Consider the following 22,994-nt stretch of genomic DNA (forward strand, 5'->3'; position numbering starts at 1 on the left):
TTGGAGGTGTTCAGCAGATGACAGTCCTGAAAACGGGCCAAAGCTGTTCTCTTAATCCTGTCTCAGGGTGCACTTGAAAAGGGTGTTTCCAAACAAGTTTGCAGATTCCATCTGTCACAGCTACACTCCTCCTGACCTCTTGGCTCTCACCAGAAGAGGGAGAAACACTCCCAACTTGCCCCACCTTGAAAGCAGCTTGGGCAGGGCTGTGGAGGAGACCCTGGCACTCGCTGCTGGCTAAACTCAGCCTGCTGGAGGAGGAACATTGCCCTCCCACCCATCCCCAAACCCCAGTGTTTGGATGAACTCCCAGAGGTCACATCCATCTGGGGCTTGGTGGTTTTGCCTGATGCTCAACCAGTGTTGGCGTGGCCTCTTTCTCAGAGCCTAGCAGGAGACTCATAGCCGGCATTTTCAGATCAAGCAAATCTTTAACTGACCTGAGAATACTCATCTTCCAGTGATCTCCACTGTCTCCCTGGTCTTCAGATAAGGAAACTGAGGCCAGGACAGAGGAGGGAGGACTCGACCTGATATATGGAAGATCTGTAAGCTAGATATGTCTCAAGCCCTGGCCAAGTCAAGAGCCATCATGTTAGGGCAAGGCATGACTGTGCAGCACATAGGACAAGCAGCTTTTGGATTCAGACAGCCTGGGCTTGCGTGCCACAGATCTTAAGTATGTCCCTGCGACTCTAAGGAAATTACTCTATGTTTCTGACCCTGTCTCACCTAGAAAAGGGAGCACAGCAACACCTATATCAGGAATACTAAGCCAGGAAATGCATACAGCATACACAGAAGGTGTTCTAGTTGTGTTTCTGTAGCCTTTAGTGGAGTCTTTGTGTTACTTTTAGCCCTAACCAGAGAAGCTAGATTGAAGCCTGGGTAGTGTCAACGTGCTGCTTTGTAACTCTCCCCCGTTAGACCACACAGTTATTTCCAACTTCACTTTTTAACACAGAAGTTAGCTTTCTCTATCCCTTTAAGATGGGGGGGGGGGGGAAGGGGGACAAAACCAGCCTTAGCATATGCCAGCATCCTCTTAAAGGGTGTCCATTTCCAGGTCTTGCTCCTGTCTTTCTAAAGCTCATCCCTTGGCAGACATAATCCTAAATATTCTGAGCAAATCCTCTAATTTGCAAGTGTAACAGTGATACCAGTTGGCTAATGCTTCCGTGAGAATTCTTTCCATCAGATTGCCTTCTTGATAATACATGCATTAAGGAACCTGAGATGTTTATGTGGATGAAGAAGACCAAAAATATAAAGGGTGTAACTTCTGAGTTGAGCCAAGGGGATACCATAAGAAGTCTGAACAGCAAGAGGCAGCCAGCTAGTGTGAAGTATGGAAAAAAGGCATCAAATGAAAAGCAGGTTCCAGCCACAGAGCAGGAGGGCAGCAGCGTTCACCTTCTGTGAAAGACTGGTGCAGCTGTGTCTTTGTAGGAACATAGTCAGTCCCGTTTGTCCCCTTCCTCTCACCACAGCATTGGTAGGGGACAATAGAAGTAGTCAGGTCTTGGGCCTGACTCAGATACCTTCCAAGGAAGACATGATGTTAAACTCATCTTGACTCCGGTGAGCTGTCAGTCCTGAGGGCAGACTTGGAAGAAGGCTCTTGCTTGTACTCCGGCAGGCTGAGAGACCGGCGAAGACCTTTAAACAGACCCCAGGCTCTGGTGGTTGATTCGTCATATACTTTGGTCACTGGGCATCCCCGATGGAAGTGTCCTGTGCTTTGAGAGGTCTGCCTCACCTAATACTCTGGTCTCATTGCATGCCTCTGCTGGCTCCAGACCAAGCCATGCTGGTCTCTTCCTGTCTCTGAAAGTCCTATGCTCATTGCCACCTGCCAAGAATGACCTTTGCCCTGGTTTTCAGTGGCACTCAGCTCACACAAAAGATCATCTCATCAAGGAAGCACACTCCAACTCCAGATGAACTGCTCTCTCCACCCGCTCTCCAAGGGCTTTCTCCCTGTAGCATGGCTTAGGTGGGCAGTGTAGGTTCTGTGCACCAGGAAGCTGCCTTCTCTCCACAGCTACGGTCCAGCAAAGGGTGGAGAGACTCAAATACTTGTCTCTGAGTGGCTGAGTTCCTCTCCCTCCATCTGTCTCCTCATCTGTCACAGCTATTCCTTTGTTAACCCCTCCCTTCCCTGTCATGCCCAGACTCTGAAGCCCAAGCTATAATGCAAGAGGAAATCATGACGATTTTTTCCCCAAGTCCTTTTAATCACATTTTTTTCCCTTAACTTCGAACACCTTTCAAAAAGCACTTTCATGGGCTTCCACTCCACCCTGCCCCGCCCTGTCCCCACACTGCACCCCACCTCTATTCACTTCTCAGCTGGTGGTGAGGTTCTGCCTTCATCCCTTGTCTGACAGGATTCTCACTAGCATGCCTATCCCCAGAAGTCACTCAGGTGAGGTGCAGCGCAACTCTAAAATTGTGAATGATAACTTGGCCCCCAGGGATGTGTGACATGGACAACAACCCTTGACCACTTGGCTGCCTCGCTCCAGGGTCATAATTACCAACCATTTGTTTTGCAGTCTTCGTCTATGATTTCCAGACAGCCCACTGTCCACCTCCTGACTTGATGAGCTACTCCTTGCTCCCTACTCCTTTCCCATCTCTCTAGTGTCTCCTTTCCAGCCCTCCTTCTAGATTCTTCTTGCTGTTCTTTGAGTCTTCTGTCACCTGCTTTCCTCTGTAAGTTGGCCTTGAGGTTCCCCACCTTCACTTCCACAGTGTCCACTCATTTCTATACACATCACTTGCATTCTCCTTCTAATATACAGTCGGGACATTTCTGTTAGGCAAGAGACCCCAGAATCCAATGCCCAGCCCACCCTGGGGTCTTGCTCTGTCTAGACCGGTATTAGTCTTAGTGACAAGAATGTACTGCAAAGCAGGACACCATGAGTAACTCTTCGCACCCTTTGCCTGACAGGCTTCTTCCATGGCACATCTTTCTCTGTAATCAGCACATGGGACCAGCTGATGAAGAAATAGCTCCTCATACCAGAGACCTGATTGGCGAGAAAGTGAGGAGAAGCATCCAGCCATAACTATATTTGTTTGGAAAGAGACAGCCTGATTCCAGGGACTTCTTGGGTCAGTGACACTGTCACTGAGGAGGGAATCTGTACACAGAGAGATTAGAAGGAGCCAGTTCTGACAGGTACACAATAAAGAGCTGGCAGGGACTGTGAGCATTTCAGAGAGAAGAGGGAGATTCTGACAGCAGCTTGACCTGGAAGCTGGAACTTTCTATTTACACTTGACTTCCCCTGTGGATGCATGAGGCAAACTCACCAGGAACGATGAAGGAAGGGAAGGGGAATATGCCGTGCACGGGCTCCACCTGCTAGGTACTGGAGGCAGGGGATGGAGCTCAGTCCTGCTGCCTCTGTGCTGGCTAAGGGCCACAGAGTCTAACCGACATGTGTCCCTTAATCTATGAGTCCCAGACTGTGAAAATTGTTTCTCAGGGAGTACTGGGGGCCTTTGGGGAGTCTTTCTATCTGGACTCTTCTCGTAGAAGTCATACTTGAAGGTTTTTCTGCTTCTTTGAGTCTGCAGAAGACAAAAGCAAGCCAAAGAAGCCCTCATTTTCCTCAGTGTTGGGGGACTTATCTGGCTTTCATTTGATCCATTCTAAAGAGGGTACATTTTCCCAAGACTGGCCGTTTATATCTGGAAGTTAAAATTGTTTGCTCCACTTCTTCTTTATCTTATTTTATTCTGTTTGGCTACCTAAGCCTATTTTCATGTAAGAATATGATCACTTTGAGCACACTCCCATACCCTTTTTGCTAATTCCCTCTTTCTTGGTCCTCCTTCTTGGAGATTCAACTCTTGCTGCATTTAGGGTAATCAGAAATGCTTCCATGTGAGCACAGTGCTCAGCCTTGACCAAAGCTGATTATCTGCTGGCGACTGAACACTACTTACTAAGCTGCTTCAACTTGGATACCCCATTGAGAGAGAGGAGTGCTCACAGGGCAGAAATAGGCTTTCTTTAGAGAACAAAACCAGCTGGGGACTTTAGTACAATGTTAAACACTGAGCCATCAAGAGAAACAGGTAGGGACTCGTAGCATGACTGCACATAGCACAAGTTATACTACAAGAAGATCACATCCTGACCAGAAATGGAAAACTATAACCCAGCACTCCAAAAGTACAAGAAATACTTTAGCCCATTAAAATCTCTAGAAGTGGTACCATAGGAAAGGAAACCTGCCCGCCACTGGGAATGTCAGTGGTCTCTAAACTCATAGAGCTATGAGAACTTCTGGTCGTAGAGACTAGGAAGATGACATCATCATAACAAAGACCTGGTATTCCTTAAAACACTCTTCAGAACTATAACTAGTGGCATGCGAAAGTGGGTGGTATCCCTAGGTCAAGCATCTCCACGAGTGTTCCAAGCCCAGGTTCCACTAAGCTAAGTGAACCAGGGCCTTAGGTGTCTACGTTGTCTGGATTAACTAGAATAATTGAACAACAGCTCCTGGTTGCCTGGTGCCTTGGATGACCTTTTTCCTACTCCCTGGAGCCTACCTCTTACCCAGGAAGGGGCTGCCAACAGCATCAGCCCATTATCTGCTGCCTCCAGTTTTAATTAAATTATAAAATGGCTCACCCAAGGTAACCACAACACAATAAGGCCGGGTAAGTTGGTCACTGAGGGAGAGTTATTAACTCCTTCATTCACAAGGGGCCCATTTACTACAACTCAGAGCTGGACCAGGGCACCCGGGATCCAGGAGTTGGGTAACTTTTAATGCTTCCCTCTGTCTTTTGTACATTGTAAACAGGCTTTTATCTCTTCACTTTAAGCTCTACTGGTTATATTTGCTGCCTTGAGGACCAAGGAAATATAATGGCTCCATTTATCTTTCGTTGTAGTAAGAAGCATACTGGGGATGGTGGCACACGCCTGTAATTCCAGCACTTGAGAGGCAGAGGCAGGTGAATCTCTGTGAGTTCCAGGCCAGCCTAGTCTACATAGAGAGGTTCCATGAGAGTAAGGGCTATGTAAAGAGACCCCGTCTCAAAAAAGACGAAACAAAGCAGAACAGAGCAACAAACAAACAAACAAGCATCAACTAACCGAACAACAGAAAACACATCATGTAGATAAATGCTCGATAGCTGCCATCCTGCAGGTTGGGTGGGAGCATGAGGCGCAGGGCTTGCCCACTTACATAGAGTGAATATTCCTCCTGTGAGTCAGTTCGGGTCCCAATCAGATCTTAGGACCAGTGTCCATCAATCCAGCGGTTGCTTTGTGTCTCTGCACAATGTTAGTAGCCTGATTTGTTGAGCTACAGAATGTCTGAACAGGAAAAGACTTAGAAATAAACAGCCCCCTTTAACAACCGAAGCAACAGGTTCAGAAAAGGGCAGTGACTGATTTGAGATGCAAAACCTGACAGCAGAAGGAATTTGGTTGTCATCCACTAGATGCTTTTATTTCAACGTCGATGTGTCAATGTGGTCCTCTTTCATTCTTAAAATGGACACACACACAACAGCATCAGTCATTGTAACCATTTGATAGAAGAGGGCACTGATAAAACATGTTAAGAACTGCCCAAATTGGGCTGTCGAGACGGCTCATCTGGTGAGAGCATTGACTGTTTTTCCGAAGGTCCTGAGTTCAAATCCCAGCAACCACATGGTGGCTCACAACCACCCATAATGAGACCTGACACCCTCTTCTGCTGTGTCTGAAGTCAGCTACAGTGTACTTATGTATAATAATGAATAAATCTTTGGGCCGGAGCGAGCAGGGTTGACCAGAGCGAGCAGAGGTCCTAAAAATTCAATTCCCAACAACAACACGAAGGCTCACAACCATCTGTACAACTACAGTGGACTCATATACATTAAATAAATAAATAAATAAATAAATAAATAAATAAATAAAACTTTTAAAAAAAATAACTGCCCAAAATAATAATAATAGTAGTAATAATAATAATAACCTAAGAAATGTACCCAGATCTGACTACTTCTGGATCCTTCTATTCTGCTGGAAGCTCTTCAGTCCTCATTTATTCTAACTAAGACATACTACCAATGAGACATGCTCCTGTCCCATTTTTCAGGGTTTTGTTTGTTTGTTTTGTTTTGTTTTGTTTTGTTTTGTTTTGTTTTGTTTTGTTTTCAAGACAGGGTTTCTCTGTATAGCTCTAGCTGTCCTGGAACTCACTCTGTAGACCAGGCTGGCCTCGAACTCAGAAATCCACCTGCCTCTGCCTCCCAAGTACTGGTATTAAAGGCGTGTACCCCACTGCCCAGCCCCATTTTTCAGCTCTTAAAGATTCTCTGTTCAGGAAATTTTCCCCTGTGCCCATGTACTTGAGGCTGTTCCCCCACTTTCTCTTCTATAAGTTTCAGTGTATCTGGTTTTATGTGGAGGTCCTTGATTCACTTGGACTTGAGTTTTGTACAAGGAGATAAGAATGGATAGATTTGCACTCTTCTACATGCTAACTGCCAATTGACCCAGCACCATTTGTTGAAAATGTTGTCCTTTCTCCACTGGATGGTTTTAGTCCTTTGTCAAAGATCAAGTGACCTTAGGTGTGTGGGTTCATTTCTGGGTCTTCAATTCTATTCCATTGATCTACCTGCCTGTCACTGTACCAATACCATGCAGTTTTTATCATAATTGGTCTGTAATACAGCTTGAGGTCATGGATGGTGAATCCACCAGAAGTTCTTTTGTTATTGAGAATAGTTTTTGCTATCCTAGGTTTTTTGTTATTCTAGATGAATTTGCAAATTGCTCTTTCTAACTCTGTGAAGAATTGAGTGAGAATTTTGATGATGATTGCATTGAATCTGTAGATTGTTTTCAGCAAGATGGCCATTTTTACTATATTAATCCTGCCAATCCATGAGCATGGGAGATCTTTCCATCTTCTGAAATCTTTGATTTCTTTCTTCAGAGACTTGAAATTCTTATCATACAGATCTTTCAGTTGCTTAGTTAGAGTCACACCAGGGTATTTTATATTATTTATGACTAATGTGAATAGTGTTGTTTCCTTAATTTCTTTCTCAGTCTGTTTAACCTTTGTGTAGAGGAAGGCTACTGATTTGTTTGAGTTAAAAGAATCAACAAATGGGACCTCATAAAATTGCAAAGCTTTTGCAAGGCAAAGGACACTGTCAACAGGACAAAATGGCAACCTACCAAATGGGAAAAGATCTTTACCAATCCTACATCCAAAAGAGGGCTAATATTCAATATATACAAAGAACTCAAGCAGTTAGACTCCAAAGAACCAAATAACCCTATTAAAAAGTGGGGCACAGAGCTAAACAAAGAATTCTCAACTGAGGAATGTGGAATGGCTGAGAAGCACCTAAAAAAATATTCAACATCCTTAGTCATCAGGGAAATGCAAATCAAAACAACCCTGACATTCTACCTCACACCAGTCAGAATGGCTAAGATCAAAAACTTAGGTGACAGCAGATGCTGGCAAGGTTGTGGAGAAAGAGGAACACTCTTCCATTGCTGGTGGGATTGCAAGCTGGTACATCCACTATGGAAATCAGTTTGGCAGTTCCTCAGGAAAGTGAGCTTAATACTACCTGAGGACCCACTAATACCACACCTGGGCATATGCCCAGAAGATGCTCCAACATGTAATAAGGACACATGGTTCACTATGTTCATTGTAGCCTTATTTATAATAGCAGCTGGAAAGAGCACATATCTCCCTCAACAAAGGAATGGATACAGAAATTGGAGTACTACTCAAGTATTAAAAACAATGAATTTATGAATTTCTTAGGCAAATGGATGGAACTAAAAAATATCATCCTAAGTGAGGTAACCCAATCACAAAAGAACACATGGTGTGCACTCACTGATAAGTGGATATTAGCCTAGAAGCTTGGAATACCCAAGATATAATTCACAAACCACACGAAACTCAAGAAGGAAGACCAGAGTGTGGATACTTCTATCCTTCTTAGAAGGGGGAACAAAATACCCATGGAAGGAGTTACAGAGACAAAGTGTGGAGCAGAGACAGAAGGAATGACCATCCAGCAACTGCCCTATCTGGGGATCCATCCAGTATACAATCACCAAACCCAGACAATATTGTGGATGCCAACAAGTGCTTGCTGTCAGAAACCTGATATAGCTGTCTCCTGAAAGGCTCTGTGAGTACCTGACAAATGCAGAGATGGATCCTTGCAGCCACCCATTGTACTGAGCACAGGGTCCCCAATGAAGAAGCTAGAGAAAGGACCCAAGGAGCTGAAGGGGTTTGCAGCCCCATAGGAGGAACAACAATCTGAGCTAACCAGTATCCCCAGAGCTCCCAGGGATTAAATCACCAACAAAAGGATACACATGGTGGGACTCATGGCTCCAGCTGCATATGGAGCAGAGGATGGCCTTGTTGGGCATCAGTGGGAGGAGAGGCCCTTCGTCCTGTGAAGGTTCTATGCTCAAGTGTAGGGGAATGCCAGGGCCAGGAAGCAGGTATGGGTGTGTTGGGGGGGGGGGAGATGGAGGGTTTTTGGAGGGGAATCCAGGAAAGGGGACAACATTTGAAATGTAAATAATGTAAATATCTAATAAAAAATATTCTCGACCAGAAAAAGTCACATATTGAGGAATTTCTGGGTTGGTTTTCAATCTGTAACTGACATTAAAGATGCCAGCTTTAAAGGAACCAGAGTGAAGCAAAACTAGGTCTGCAGCTTTAGTTAGTTAGTCAGGCTGTTGTAATACATAGATGCCTAACTACTGTAGTCCAAGCAATACTGAAGCTTGTTTCTGTCACATGTAAAGCTTAAGATGCACATATGGAAGATTATAAGTAGAGGAAAGACACTTCCCAAATTTGAACATATTACTTCACCAATGAATTGTTAGGAGCAAAATGAACGCATAGTATGCTAGCTGCAAGGGAGGCTGGAAATGTAGTTTCCAGGTGAACAGCTATATTCACCTAAAAATAAACATGATATTGAGAAATAATTCACAACTTCTGTTATGCTGTGTGGAGTGCCTGAGCTCAGGAAGGAGTAAAGGTGGGAAGGAGGAAAGAAAAGACATGTAATAGAAAGTCACTACACAATTTTGGGGAAGCTAATGTTCAGTGGATAACAGTCACCCTGTATCCCATTAAAAGTCACTCTAAGGAGCCAGCATCATTTAGGAATTTTTGGTTATAACTTTGAAACTCTTATTTTGAATGGGATATTTAGAAAATTTTCTTATGTTCATACAGAAGATCACACTTTCAGGTCCCTTCAAGTCAAACTATTGCTCATGTTCTGTGATAATTACCAGTCAGGGGACTTGGTGCATTAATATCAATTGGATGGACTAAGTTGAGGTGTGGATATAATTGTTCTGTAACTTCCCATCTCTCTTCTGAAACCAGCTATGTAAGCTTTGTATCTTAGGATCATATCTACCCTAACAATGGCTTCTGTCCATCTTCAGAAAGCCTATAACTCAGGGACTGAAAATAGACCTGTGAAACAGAAACTTTAAAAATGAGAAAGAAAATTTTCTATCTGGACAAAACATTTACCACCTGGACTTGGCCAACCATGACTCATGTGTTCTTTCTACCTCTAGGTCCCTGAGCTTTGGACTACTCTTGAACATTGGAACTTAAGACATACCCTTAAGGTCTCTTCCAGAGTACTGACTGACCACAGGAAAGGATACCTGTTCCATGGCACTGCCCGTCTCATTCTGATGTTCCCACCTCCCATTTCTAACAGTTTAATTCTTTCTGTAAAAGAAGCTTGTTTCCCCCTCACCCCCTCACCCCCTCACCCCCGGCCACAGAGCCACTTGCAGGCTCCATGGTCCAAGCCTTCCCTGTGACTGTAGTCAGCTTCCATAATCTTTTCAATAAATCCCCCTCATCAAGGCCAAGGTTTGTCTTGTCTTGCTGCTTTCAACAGCCCCCTTCCACCTTAGTGCCCCAGATCCTTTGGCCTTGGACTCACAGCCCTCTCTCCACCTTCTTCCCAACCTCCTTTACTAAAATTACTGAGCCTCTTGAGAATCTTTTCTTCTCTATCATTTAACAGTTGCAATGTTTTCAAAGAGTTCTTGTCAAAACAACAAAAAACAACTCTCATTATAATAGTCAACAAATAGCCCCTTAAGTAATAAGAATATTAAATTATTGCCCCTGAAAGAATGTGAGGAAATAAGCAGTCCACTCTTTAGCAGTGTCTCAAATAACCTTGGCTTCACCAATCCACATGGGTTGCCTTGGTAAATGCACATGCTTGGATTAATCTACACATGTGAATTCTGTGTCCCAGATGCTCCAAGCAGGAAGGACCTAGAGGAAGGTCAGTTTTTTTAAACATTACCCTCTCCTCGCCAGGGGCAAAGTTTTACTCAGAAAGTTCCTAGAGCTCTTTCTTCTCATCCCATTGACCCGAGAAAGGCCATATGACCACCTCTATTGCAAGAAAAGTGGGAAAGGTTAAGCTGTAAATTTACCCTCTTGTGGGTGTTGAACTCCACCTGTAGAGAGGAAAGGAACATGTCTCAGGGTTTCTGTTGCAGCGATAAAGCATCATGCACACAAGTAACTTGGAGAATGGTGCTTTAGCTTACAGTTCCATACCATAGTTGTCCTAGTCACTTTTTCTATTGTTTTGACAATAATCATGACTAAGGCAAACTGTAAAAGAAAACATTTAATTTGGGGCTTACAGCTCCAGAGGGGAAATCCTAGGATTCCTTTCCTCCCTGTGATGGTTAATTTTATGTCAACCTGACACATGCCAGAATCTTCTAGGAAGAAGAAACTTCAACTGAGAAAATGCCCTCACCAGGTTGGCCTATGAGCCAGCCTGTGGTTCATTTTCTTGACTGTTGATTGATATGGGAGGGACCAATCCACCACAGACAGTGCTATTCTGGGCTAGTAGCCCTGGGAGCAATTAGAAAGGAAAGTGCCTTAGATATGGTTTCTATTGCTGGGATAAAACAGTCTGACCATAAGCAACTTGGTGAAGAAAGAGTTTAATTTAGCTTATATGGTTCCATACCACAGTTATCTTAGTTACCATTTTATTGCTTGGGAGAGTCTACTGAGAGCGTAGTCCCCTGTGATAATAAGTGTCTTAGTTAGGATTTCCATTGCTGTGAAGAGACACCATGACCAAGGCAACTCTTATAAAGGGCAACATTTAATTGAAGCTAGCTTGCAGGTTCAGAGGTTCTGTCCACTACCATCGAAGCAGGAAGCATGGCAACATCCAGGCAGGCATAGAAAAGCTCTACATCTTGTTCTGAAGGCAAACAGAAGACTGTCTCCTACATGGCTATAATGAAGGTCTCAAAGCCCACCCCAACATGCCACATTTCCTCCAACAAGGCCACACCTCCTAATAGTACCACTCCCTGGGCTAAGCATATACAAACCACAACAATGAGAAAAGGTACAGAATGGTCTAAGAGAGGTCTTCCTGGAAGAGAAAGTTGGACAATGTTTATGGTCCAGGGCACATAAACACAGAACAGGATGCTTCTGAGGTCCCTCAACTGTGATGTGACATGAGGTATCTCCCCTGTGTCTTGGGAGCATAGCTTATTATGAATCCTTGCTGCCTGCAATGAGTGAGAAGTCTACTCTATCTAACTTGTTCTGTCTTGCTGAACTCATGTAGTTGAGAGGAAACTTTTACAACCATATGAATGTATGCATAGAACAATGAGCAAGAGAAGCAAGTGCACACACTACCTGAAAGGTAGGATATGTCAATGGGTAAGAAATGAGTTTTGTCAAGTGGAAAGAAGAAACAACAGTGAACAAGGGGACTGTGCCTTCCCTAACCATGTGGAAACCATGAGGATCAGGTGCTTCTATGTCCCTATGTGTTGAGAGCTTCCCTTACATCATGCCCTGACTTCTACTCATGACCAATACTTCTTGTCACTCACATTCTCCAATGCTGGCTCAGTGATACATGATGAATGTGCAGGGCCCTTGGTTTTATTCTCAGCTCCACAAAATAACTAAGGTAATTGGTGTAGCTCATTTAGCAAATGCGTTGGCAGTATCAAGAGGATACATGCAGTGTAGGGAAATCTAGGATTCCACCTAAATATTTACTCTGGGGAACTTACACAGTGCAGCAATGTGTGTACTCCAGAATGTTCGCTACGGCACTGCTTGCTGTGCTGGAACAATCCAAATTCCTACCAGAAATAGAATGAATAGACACGGCACACTCATGCACGGGAAACTCGCAGAGAAACGGCATGGAATAAACCACAACGTGAATCAGTCTGATCACTAAAACACGCTGTAGAAGAAGCGAGTAGCTGGAATGTATATAGTATGTCCTTCCACCCAAAACACTCCAAACCAGACAAAACTAAATACATATGTGTGTACGTAAATGTTTTACAGAGACACATGTATATATGCTGGACATCCTTAATGTGAAAATATGAAGCCACAAATCTGCCCAAATCTAAACATTTTCAAATATTGGCATGAAAGACAGTACAAGTAAAAATTCTTCTCTTGGTTTTATTTTTTGTAGGAGAATTATCGCAAAAAATCATCAGAAACATATTTACAAATTAAACGTGTTCACTCTAAGCTGAGGCCAGAAAGTTCTTGTACTGGAATGGAAGGTCATGATGAGATATGAGACATTAGTCAACAGCCAATGTCCACTTGGGCCAGTATATCTTATTCATTTCTCTATCCTCTCTTGCAGCCCTGGCATACAGTAAGAGCTCAATGAAAGTTTTTCAACCTGCAATGAATTACCTATGAAATTACCTATGAAATAATTGATAGCTAGTGTCTGAAGGTACTTCCAATAGTCTCATGAGGATCAGCTGCATCTTTCTCCATCTTCCCAGGGCATCTCCATCTTTCCAGGGTAACTCCTTCTTCCCAGAGTATCTCCATCTTCCCAGGGTATCTCCATCTTCCCAGGGTATCTCCATCTTCCCAGGGTATCTCCATCTTCCCAGGGTATCTCCATCTTCCCAGGGTATCTCCATCTTCCCAGGGTATCTCCATCTTCCCCGGGTATCTCCATCTTCCCCGGGTATCTAGCACAAGGAACTCACTGACTTTGTGGACTCTTTTGTTAAATAGTTGATAGATTGGGAAACTGAAGCTTATTGATAAGTGAAAACTGAGCTAGGAGCCAGGTGGGTTATAATAAAGCAGTAAAGGACTTCCCAGCCCATAAACTCAAGTGGGTAAGAATTCAGTGCTGATGTCTAGAGTGGAGAGAACCTCCTTCTGGCTGTGATCTGTGATCTAACTTTGACAACGTTACCTCCATCAGTCACTAAGAAGCCTTTTGGCACCTGTAAGTTGTTCCTATGTCCAAATGGAGTCTCTGTTTGCAGACTCAGCCCTGCCCTTTACATCATTAAATCTTCAGAGGTTAAGAATCATGGTACCTTAGTATAGAGGGGGCACAGGGTGGAGTTCCAGGACCCAAGGTGATCACAAACTTGCCTTGTGGCTCTGTGTTAGCCAGCTGTCCATCTCTAGCCAATTTTGCCCTTAACAACAGCTCTGTTGGCTGAGGAATTCACCTTCTTGGACCCTGAAGGCAGCTTCATTCAGGTCTTCTTGGTCTCCAGGTTGTGGGAGATGACTATGGTATAGTTCCTAGAAGCTTGTACCAGCTTGCTCCAGTCCCCAGGCTTGTCCTACAGAAAAATACATGATAGAATCCTCAGACATGGTACCCATGAGCAAAACATGGCAGATATTCAGCTGGGCCTTCTTGCCACAGAAACTTTCAAAAAGAAACTTTCAAACTTTCCAGTGTGGGTTCCCTCTGCGGTAATGAACAGCTCCATCAGCTTCTTAAGTGGGTAGGGATCATAAAAGAGCACTTTTGCAAGGGGAGCATCCTGGCCAGGGTCCTTTAAGATGTCCAAAAGAAGACCAACAGACTCAAAGACCCTCCTACATACAGTTAGCAGATGTAAAGCTTGATCTTCTTGTGGGTCCCCCAACAACTGGAGAGGGGGCTGTCCCTGATTCTGTTGCCTGCCTGTGGATCTTGTTCTCCCTAACTGGGTTGCCTTGTGTAGCCTCAATGGGAAAGAATGTGATTGGTTCTGCAGTGATGTATGTGCCAAGGTGGGTTGGGATGGGATGGGGGGGGAGTTTCCCCTTCTCAGAGGAGGTGTGGTTGTGAGGGGCAGGATATGAAGAGAAGGTGAAGAAGAGAGCACCTGGCCATTGTTGGGATTCAGGGAAAATGTTGCATTGCAAGCATCCAATACACCTAAGAGCTACCCAGCGAGCACTGTAACTTGCCTGGAGACCTTTTTGCCCCCAGTCTCATTAAAATGGGGGAAGACAGAAAGATAAAAAGAAGTAGAGAGCTGGGGCACAAGTCCCTTCCGCCCCACTCGAGCACCGGGGTACCTTGCCAGCGGAGTCGCCTGACACCCGCAAGGGCCCACACAGGATTCCCCACGGGATCCTAAGACCTATAGTGAGTGGAACACAACTTTTGCCAGGAGGCAGGTTCGAACACCAGATATCTGGGTACCTTCCCTGCAAGAAGAGAGCTTGCCTGCAGAGAATACTCTGCCCACTGAAACTAAAGAGAGAGCTACCCTCCCAGGTCTGCTTATAGAGGCTAACAGAGTCACCTGAAGAAGAAGCTCTTGCCAGAGACAACTATAACAGCTAGCTTCAGAGATTACCAGATGGCAAAAGGCAAACGTAAGAATCCTACTAACAGAAATCAAGACCACTCACCATCATCAGAACGCAGCACTCCCACCCCACCTAGTCCTGGGCACCCCAACACAACCGAAAATCTAGACCCAGATTTAAAAACACTTCTCATGATGATGATAGAGGACATCAAGAAGGACTTTCATAAGTCACTTAAAGAATTACAGGAGAGCACTGCTAAAGAGTTACAGGCCCTTAAAGAAAAGCAGGAAAACACAACCAAACAAGTAGAAGTCCTTAAAGAAAAACAGGAAAACACATCCAAACAGGTGATGGAAATGAACAAAACCATACTAGAACTAAAAAGGGAAGTAGACACAATAAAGAAAACCCAAAGCGAGGCAACGCTGGAGATAGAAACCCTAGGAAAGAGATCTGGAACCATAGATGCGAGCATCAGCAACAGAATACAAGAGATGGAAGAGAGAATCTCAGGTGCAGAAGATTCCATAGAGAACATCGACACAACAGTCAAAGAAAATACAAAATGCAAAAGGATCCTAACTCAAAACATCCAGGAAATCCAGGACACAATGAGAAGACCAAACCTACGGATAAGAGGAGTTGATGAGAATGGAGATTTTCAACTTAAAGGGCCAGCTAATATCTTCAACAAAATAATAGAAGAAAACTTCCCAAACATAAAGAAAGAGATGCCCATGATCATACAAGAAACCTACAGAACTCCAAATAGACTGGACCAGAAAAGAAATTCCTCCTGACACATAATAATCAGAACAAAAAATGCACTAAATAAAGATAGAATATTAAAAGCAGTAAGGAAGAAAGGTCAAGTAACATATAAAGGAAGGCCTATCAGAATTACACCAGACTTTTCACCAGAGACTATGAAAGCCAGAAGAGCCTGGACAGATGTTATACAGACACTAAGAGAACACAAATGCCAGCCCAGGCTACTATACCCGGCCAAACTATCAAATACCATAGATGGAGAAACCAAAGTTTTCCACGACAAAACCAAATTCACACATTATCTTTCCACGAATCCAGCCCTTCAAAGGATAATAACAGAAAAGAAGCAATACAAGGACAGAAATCATGCCCTAGAACAAACAAGAAAGTAATCCCTCAACAAACCAAAAAGAAGACAGCCACAAGAACAGAATGCCAACTCTAACAACGAAAATAAAAGGAAGCAACAATTACTTTTCCTTAATATCTCTTAATATCAATGGACTCAATTCCCCAATAAAAAGACATAGACTAACAGACTGGCTACACAAACAGGACCCAACATTCTACTGCTTACAGGAAACCCATCTCAGGGAAAAAGACAGATACTACCTCAGAGTGAAAGGCTGGAAAACAATTTTCCAAGCAAATGGTCTGAAGAAACAAGCTGGAGTAGCCATTCTAATATCAGATAAAATCGACTTCCAACCCAAAGTTATCAAAAAAGACAAGGAGGGACACTTCATACTCATCAAAGGTAAAATCCTCCAAGAGGAACTCTCAATTCTGAATATCTACGCTCCAAATGCAAGGGCAGCCACATTCATTAAAGACACTTTAGTAAAGCTCAAAGCACACATTGCACCTCACACAATAATAGTCGAACACTTCAACACACCACTTTCATCAATGGACAGATCATGGAAACAGAAACTAAACAGGGACACAGTGAAACTAACAGAAGTTATGAAACAAATGGACCTGACAGATATCTACAGAACACTTTATCCTAAAACAAAAGGATATACCTTCTTCTCAGCACCTCACGGGACCTTCTCCAAAACTGACCATATAATTGGTCACAAAACAGGCCTCAACAGATACAAAAATATTGAAATTGTCCCATGTATCCTATCAGACCACCATGGCCTAAGACTGATCTTCAATAACAACATAAATAATGGAAAGCCAACATTCACGTGGAAACTGAACAACACTCTTCTCAATGATACCTTGGTCAAGGAAGGAATAAAGAAAGAAATGAAAGACTTTTTAGAGTTTAATGAAAATGAAGCCACAACGTACCCAAACCTATGGGACACAATGAAAGCATTTCTAAGAGGGAAACTCATAGCTCTGAGTGCCTCCAAGAAGAAACGGGAGACAGCACATACTAGCAGCTTGACAACACATCTAAAAGCTCTAGAAAAAAAGGAAGCAAATTCACCCAAGAGGAGTAGACGGCAGGAAACAATCAAACTCAGGGGTGAAATAATCCAAGTGGAAACAAGAAGAACTATTCAAAGAATTAACCAAACGAGGAATTGGTTCTTTGAGAAAATCAACAAGATAGATAAACCCTTAGCTAGACTCACTAGAGGGCACAGGGACAAAATCCTAATTAACAAAATCAGAAATGAAAAGGGAGACATAACAACAGATCCTGAAGAAATCCAAAACACCATCAGATCCTTCTACAAAAGGCTATACTCAACAAAACTGGAAAACCTGGACGAAATGGACAAATTTCTGGACAGATACCAGGTACCAAAGTTGAATCAGGATCAAGTTGACCATCTACACAGTCCCATATCCCCTAAAGAAATAGAAGCAGTTATTAATAGTCTCCCAGCCAAAAAAAAGCCCAGGACCAGACAGGTTTAGTGCAGAGTTCTATCAGACCTTCAAAGAAGATCTAATTCCAGTTCTGCACAAACTATTTCACAAAATAGAAGTAGAAGGTACTCTACCCAACTCATTTTATGAATCCACTATTACTCTGATACCTAAACCACAGAAAGATCCAACAAACATAGAGAACTTCAGACCAATTTCTCTTATGAATATCGATGCAAAAATCCTCAAAAATTCTCGCTAACCGAATCCAAGAACACATTAAAGCAATCATCCATCCTGACCAAGTAGGTTTTATTCCAGGGATGCAGGGATGGTTTAATATACGAAAATCCATCAATGTAATCCATTATATAAACAAACTCAAAGACAAAAACCACATGATCATCTCGTTAGATGCAGAAAAACCATTTGACAAGATCCAACACCCATTCATGATAAAAGTCTTGGAAAGATCAGGAATTCAAGGCCCATACCTAAACATGATAAAAGCAATCTACAGCAAACCAGTAGCCAACATCAAAGTAAATGGTGAGAAGCTGGAAGCAATCCCACTAAAATCAGGGACTAGACAAGGCTGCCCACTTTCTCCCTACCTTTTCAACATAGTACTTGAAGTATTAGCCAGAGCAATTCGACAACAAAAGGAGATCAAGGGGATACAAATTGAAAAAGAGGAAGTCAAAATATCACTTTTTGCAGATGATATGATAGTATATATAAGTGACCCTAAAAATTCCACCAGAGAACTCCTAAACCTGATAAACAGCTTCGATGAAGTAGCTGGATATAAAATAAACTCAAACAAGTCAATGGCCTTTCTCTACACAAAGAATAAACAGGCTGAGAAAGAAATTAGGGAAACAACACCCTTCTCAATAGCCACAAATAATATAAAATATCTCGGCGTGACTCTAACTAAGGAAGTGAAAGATCTGTATGATAAAAACTTCAAGTCTCTGAAGAAAGAAATTAAAGAAGATCTCAGAAGATGGAAAGATTTCCCATGCCCATGGATTGGCAGGATCAACATTGTAAAAATGGCTATCTTGCCAAAAGCAATCTACAGATTCAATGCAATCCCTATCAAAATTCCAACTCAATTCTTCAACGAATTAGAAGGAGCAATTTGCAAATTCATCTGGAATAACAAAAAAACCTAGGATAGCAAAAACTCTTCTCAAGGATAAAAGAATCTCTGGTGGAATCACCATGCCTGACCTAAAGCTTTACTACAGAGCAATTGTGATAAAAACTGCATGGTACTGGTATAGAGACAGACAAGTAGACCAATGGAATAGAATTGAAGACCCAGAAATGAACCCACACACCTATGGTCACTTGATCTTCGACAAGGGAGCTAAAACCATCCAGTGGAAGAAAGACAGCATTTTCAACAATTGGTGCTGGCACAACTGGTTGCTATCATGTAGAAGAATGTGAATCGATCCATACTTATCTCCTTGTACTAAGGTCAAATCTAAGTGGATCAAGGAACTTCACATAAAACCAGAGACACTGAAACTTATATAGGAGAAAGTGGGGAAAAACCTTGAAGATATGGGCACAGGGGAAAAATTCCTGAACAGAACAGCAATGGCTTGTGCTGTAAGATCAAGAATTGACAAATGGGACCTAATGAAACTCCAAAGTTTCTGCAAGGCAAAAGACACCGTCAATAAGACAAAAAAACCACCAACAGATTGGGAAAGGATCTTTACCTATCCTAAATCAGATAGGGGACTAATATCCAACATATATAAAGAACTCAAGAAGGTAGACTTCAGAAAATCAAATAACCCCATTAAAAAATGGGGCTCAGAACTGAACAAAGAATTCTCACCTGAGGAATACTGAATGGCAGAGAAGCACCTGAAAAAATGTTCAACATCCTTAATCATCAGGGAAATGCAAATCAAAACAACCCTGAGATTCCACCTCACACCAGTCAGAATGGCTAAGATCAAAAATTCAGGTGACAGCAGATGCTGGCGTGGATGTGGAGAAAGAGGAACACTCCTCCATTGTTGGTGGGATTGCAGGCTTGTACAACCACTCTGGAAATCAGTCTGGCGGTTCCTCAGAAAATTGGATATAGTACTACCGGAGGATCCAGCAATACCTCTCCTGGGCATATATCCAGAAGATGCCCCAACTGGTAAGAAGGACACATGCTCCACTATGTTCATAGCAGCCTTATTTATAATAGCCAGAAGCTGGAAAGAACCCAGATGCCCCTCAACAGAGGAATGGATACAGAAAATGTGGTACATCTACACAATGGAGTACTACTCAGCTATTAAAAAGAATGAATTTATGAAATTCCTAGCCAAATGGATGGACCTGGAGGGCATCATCCTGAGTGAGGTAACACATTCACAAAGGAACTCACACAATATGTACTCACTGATAAGTGGATATTAGCCCCAAACCTAGGATACCCAAGATATAAGATACAATTTGCTAAACACATGAAACTCAAGAAGAATGAAGACTGAAGTGTGGACACTATGCCCTTCCTTAGAATTGGGAACAAAACACCCATGGAAGGAGTTACAGAGACAAAGTTTGGAGCTGAGATGAAAGGATGGACCATGTAGAGACTGCCATATCCAGGGATCCACCCCATAATCAGCATCCAAACGCTGACACCATTGCATACACTAGCAAGATTTTATCGAAACGACCCAGATGTAGCTGTCTCTTGTGAGACTATGCCGGGGCCTAGCAAACACAGAAGTGGATGCTCACAGTCAGCTAATGGATGGATCACAGGGCTCCCAATGGAGGAGCTAGAGAAAGTACCCAAGGAGCTAAAGGGATCTGCAACCCTATAGGTGGAACAACATTATGAACTAACCAGTACCCCAGAGCTCTTGACTCTAGCTGCATATGTATCAAAAGATGGCCTAGTCGGCCATCACTGGAAAGAGAGGCCCATTGGACACGCAAACTTTATATGCCCCAGTACAGGGGAACGCCAGGGCCAAAAAGGGGGAGTGGGTGGGTAGGGGAGTAGGGGTGGGTGGGTATGGGGGACTTTTGGTATAGCATTGGAAATGTAAATGAGCTAAATACCTAATAAAAAATGGAAAAAAAAAAAAAAGAAGTAGAGAAGCAGAAGGCACACCAAGGAGGGCCTCTCTGTCTAAATAAAAGCCGACCTTAAGGGCAGTGGGGAACCAGCCATAGGGTTTACCCAGGGAATGAACACGTGTGCATTGATTAATAAATGCTGGTGTACAGTTACGCATGGAAATTTCCTCATCTAAAAATACAGGGGTTGACTTAAAGGATCACCAAGAACCCATGTAGCTCTGACATACTGAGAGTCTCTGAGTTTCCACCATGATTCGGGTCAAGGTCTCTTGATTTTTGCCTTCTCCTCTCAGCCTCTGAGGTTGCTCTGCGCAGAATAATGGAATCAGCGGCACACGTGGTCCTCCTCTCGCCCTCTGGGAGATGGATGAGCCTGTTCCATTTCAGAGGGCGAGGCGGTGTCCTCTGTGACCAGCCTCTTTTCTATCCATCTATCAGCCGATTAACGATGGCTGAAAGCCACTTATCGGGAGGGCTCCTGCCCTTATCACTGTCACTGGCTACAAATAAACACGGACTCTACGCCGAGTTTCCATATTTAACCACATTTAAGTCACTGCTGATACTTTCGTTGTGTGACATTTGCACTTCAGAATTTAAAATGAGACACACACTCGAAGCTTCTCTACCAAATAGGAGCACTCAGGTTGTGTAGGGTCTTCCTGCTGTTTGTTTGCAAGAAAAAAATATGCTTCAATGTGAATGCTGTATGCAGGAATTTCTTGTGCTCTGAAAAGAGTATGGATAAGAAACAGGTCAGGACAGAGTAGTTTTGATTTTAAAAGGTCGCTGCTTCATGTCAAAGCTGTAATGCATCAATAATGGATGAGATGCATAAATGATATATCAAAGTCAAAAATTCTAGCCCTGTGAAGAGAGGGGAAAACCTTGCTTTGTGAACTAGATTTCCAGTGTAAGAAGCTTGGTATATCATGCAAGCCCTTGACTTGATGGTAGATAATGGTGCTCTAGGCTGATCATTCAAAAGCACAGATAAAAAAGACTGGGGAGTGTGGATGTAAGTTCTAGGTCTCTGAATTTTAAAATACAAAAGTACATTCACCCCCTTTACAACGAAAATACTTATGTATGATTGTAGACAGTTTTTAAAAATTAGGTGCATGGGCCGGTAGACCACCTTCCTAGGTAAAAGTGCTTGCAACCTGACCAACTGAGTTCAGTGCACAACCCCCCCACCAAAAAAAAAAAAGGACAGATGTGATGGTGTCCGCTCCTACTGCAAGGTGGGGGGCAGAAATGGAGATTTGGATGAAGTCTATGGGCCAATTGGCCTGGAGTATGATTCTTTTTTTTTTCCTTTTTTTAAATTAGATATTTTCTTTATATACATTTCAAATTTCAAATGCTATCCCGAAAGTTCCCCATACCCTTCCCCCCACACCCACCCACTCCCACTTCTTGGCCCTGGTGTTCCCCTATACTGAGGCATATAAAGTTTGCAATACCAAGGGGTCTCTCTTCCCAGTGATGGCCGACTAGGCCATCTTCTGATACACATGCAGCTAGAGACACGAGCTCTGGGGGGTACTGGTTAGTTCTGGAGTATGATTCTTAACATAAACAGAGACACTGCCTCAAACAAACTGGAGAAATGAATCATCTTCTAAAAGATATCCTCTGACAAGCACACGCACACATACACACACAATAATAATGATAATAATAATAAAAAAAATTTTAACTCATTTTCAAGTGAATTTCTGGTGTTCATAACATACATATCTTCCCATGCACTGTGTCTTCTGTATTCCATTTTTCCTCCTAACGCTTCCTCCCTTCCTTATTTTCTTTTATCACAGGGGATTGAAATCAGGTCCTTGTACATGCTATGCAAGTACCTACCATTGTGCTACATCCCAGTCCATTTTTATTTTATTTTGTTTTAAACATTATTTTATTTGTTATTAGTAGGAGGGTGGTACTGTGTCACAGCACAGAGAAAAATTGTACCAAATCATTTCTCTCCTTCTACCTTTTCATGGTACTCAGGAATTGAACTAAGGCTAACAGGCTTGGGCACAAGCTCCTTTATGCATTGATCCCACTTGCCCTTCATCTTTTATTGTGAGACAACTAGCCTTGGTTTCACTTTACAGTCCAGGCAGGGTTTGTACTTGGCAATTCTCCTGCATCAGCCTCCCAAGCAGCAGGTTCTTGGCTTGAAAACTCTTATATATAGTAAGGGCTTAATGGGTGTGGTTTATAGGAATGAAAGAATAAATAACAATTGTTTAGTGTTTTTAAATGTTTGTCATGTGTTAGCCTATGTAATCATCACAGATAGCCTTGGCCTGGGTACTATTAATACTTCTATTTTGCCAATAAAGAAACTGAGTCCTAAAGAAAAATAACTTGGCATGTGTACATGTCTAGTAGTGCTGGTAAAGGAAGAATCTAGCTTTTCTTGGACTAAGCCAGAACAGAACAACGACAAATGAATTTGCTCCTCTGGCCAAGGGAATGAATTTAGAGGTGAATATTTATGGCTTCGAGGGATAAGTCCCTCAAGATAAAAATTCACCAAGAGACCTTCTCCTATTACACAGGAGTATAACG

At 42.9% G+C, this 22,994-nt stretch overlaps 2 long non-coding RNA genes across 2 annotated transcripts in view; one reads left to right on the forward strand and one right to left on the reverse strand.

Moving 5' to 3' along the window:
- Positions 1–22,994, forward strand: part of 4930527A07Rik (RIKEN cDNA 4930527A07 gene) — a 73,201-nt gene that overhangs the window by 47,074 nt on the left and 3,133 nt on the right. The window lies entirely within an intron of this gene.
- The window catches only part of Pax6os1 (paired box 6 opposite strand 1), a 134,251-nt gene continuing 123,820 nt past the window's right edge, over positions 12,564–22,994 (reverse strand). The window contains exon 4 of the long non-coding RNA NR_002867.2: positions 12,564–13,723. This is a non-coding gene — a long non-coding RNA (paired box 6 opposite strand 1). The remainder of the gene's footprint in view (positions 13,724–22,994) is intronic.

This window comes from Mus musculus, chromosome 2 (assembly GCF_000001635.26).
Source record: "Mus musculus strain C57BL/6J chromosome 2, GRCm38.p6 C57BL/6J".
Taxonomy (NCBI): domain Eukaryota; kingdom Metazoa; phylum Chordata; class Mammalia; order Rodentia; family Muridae; genus Mus; species Mus musculus.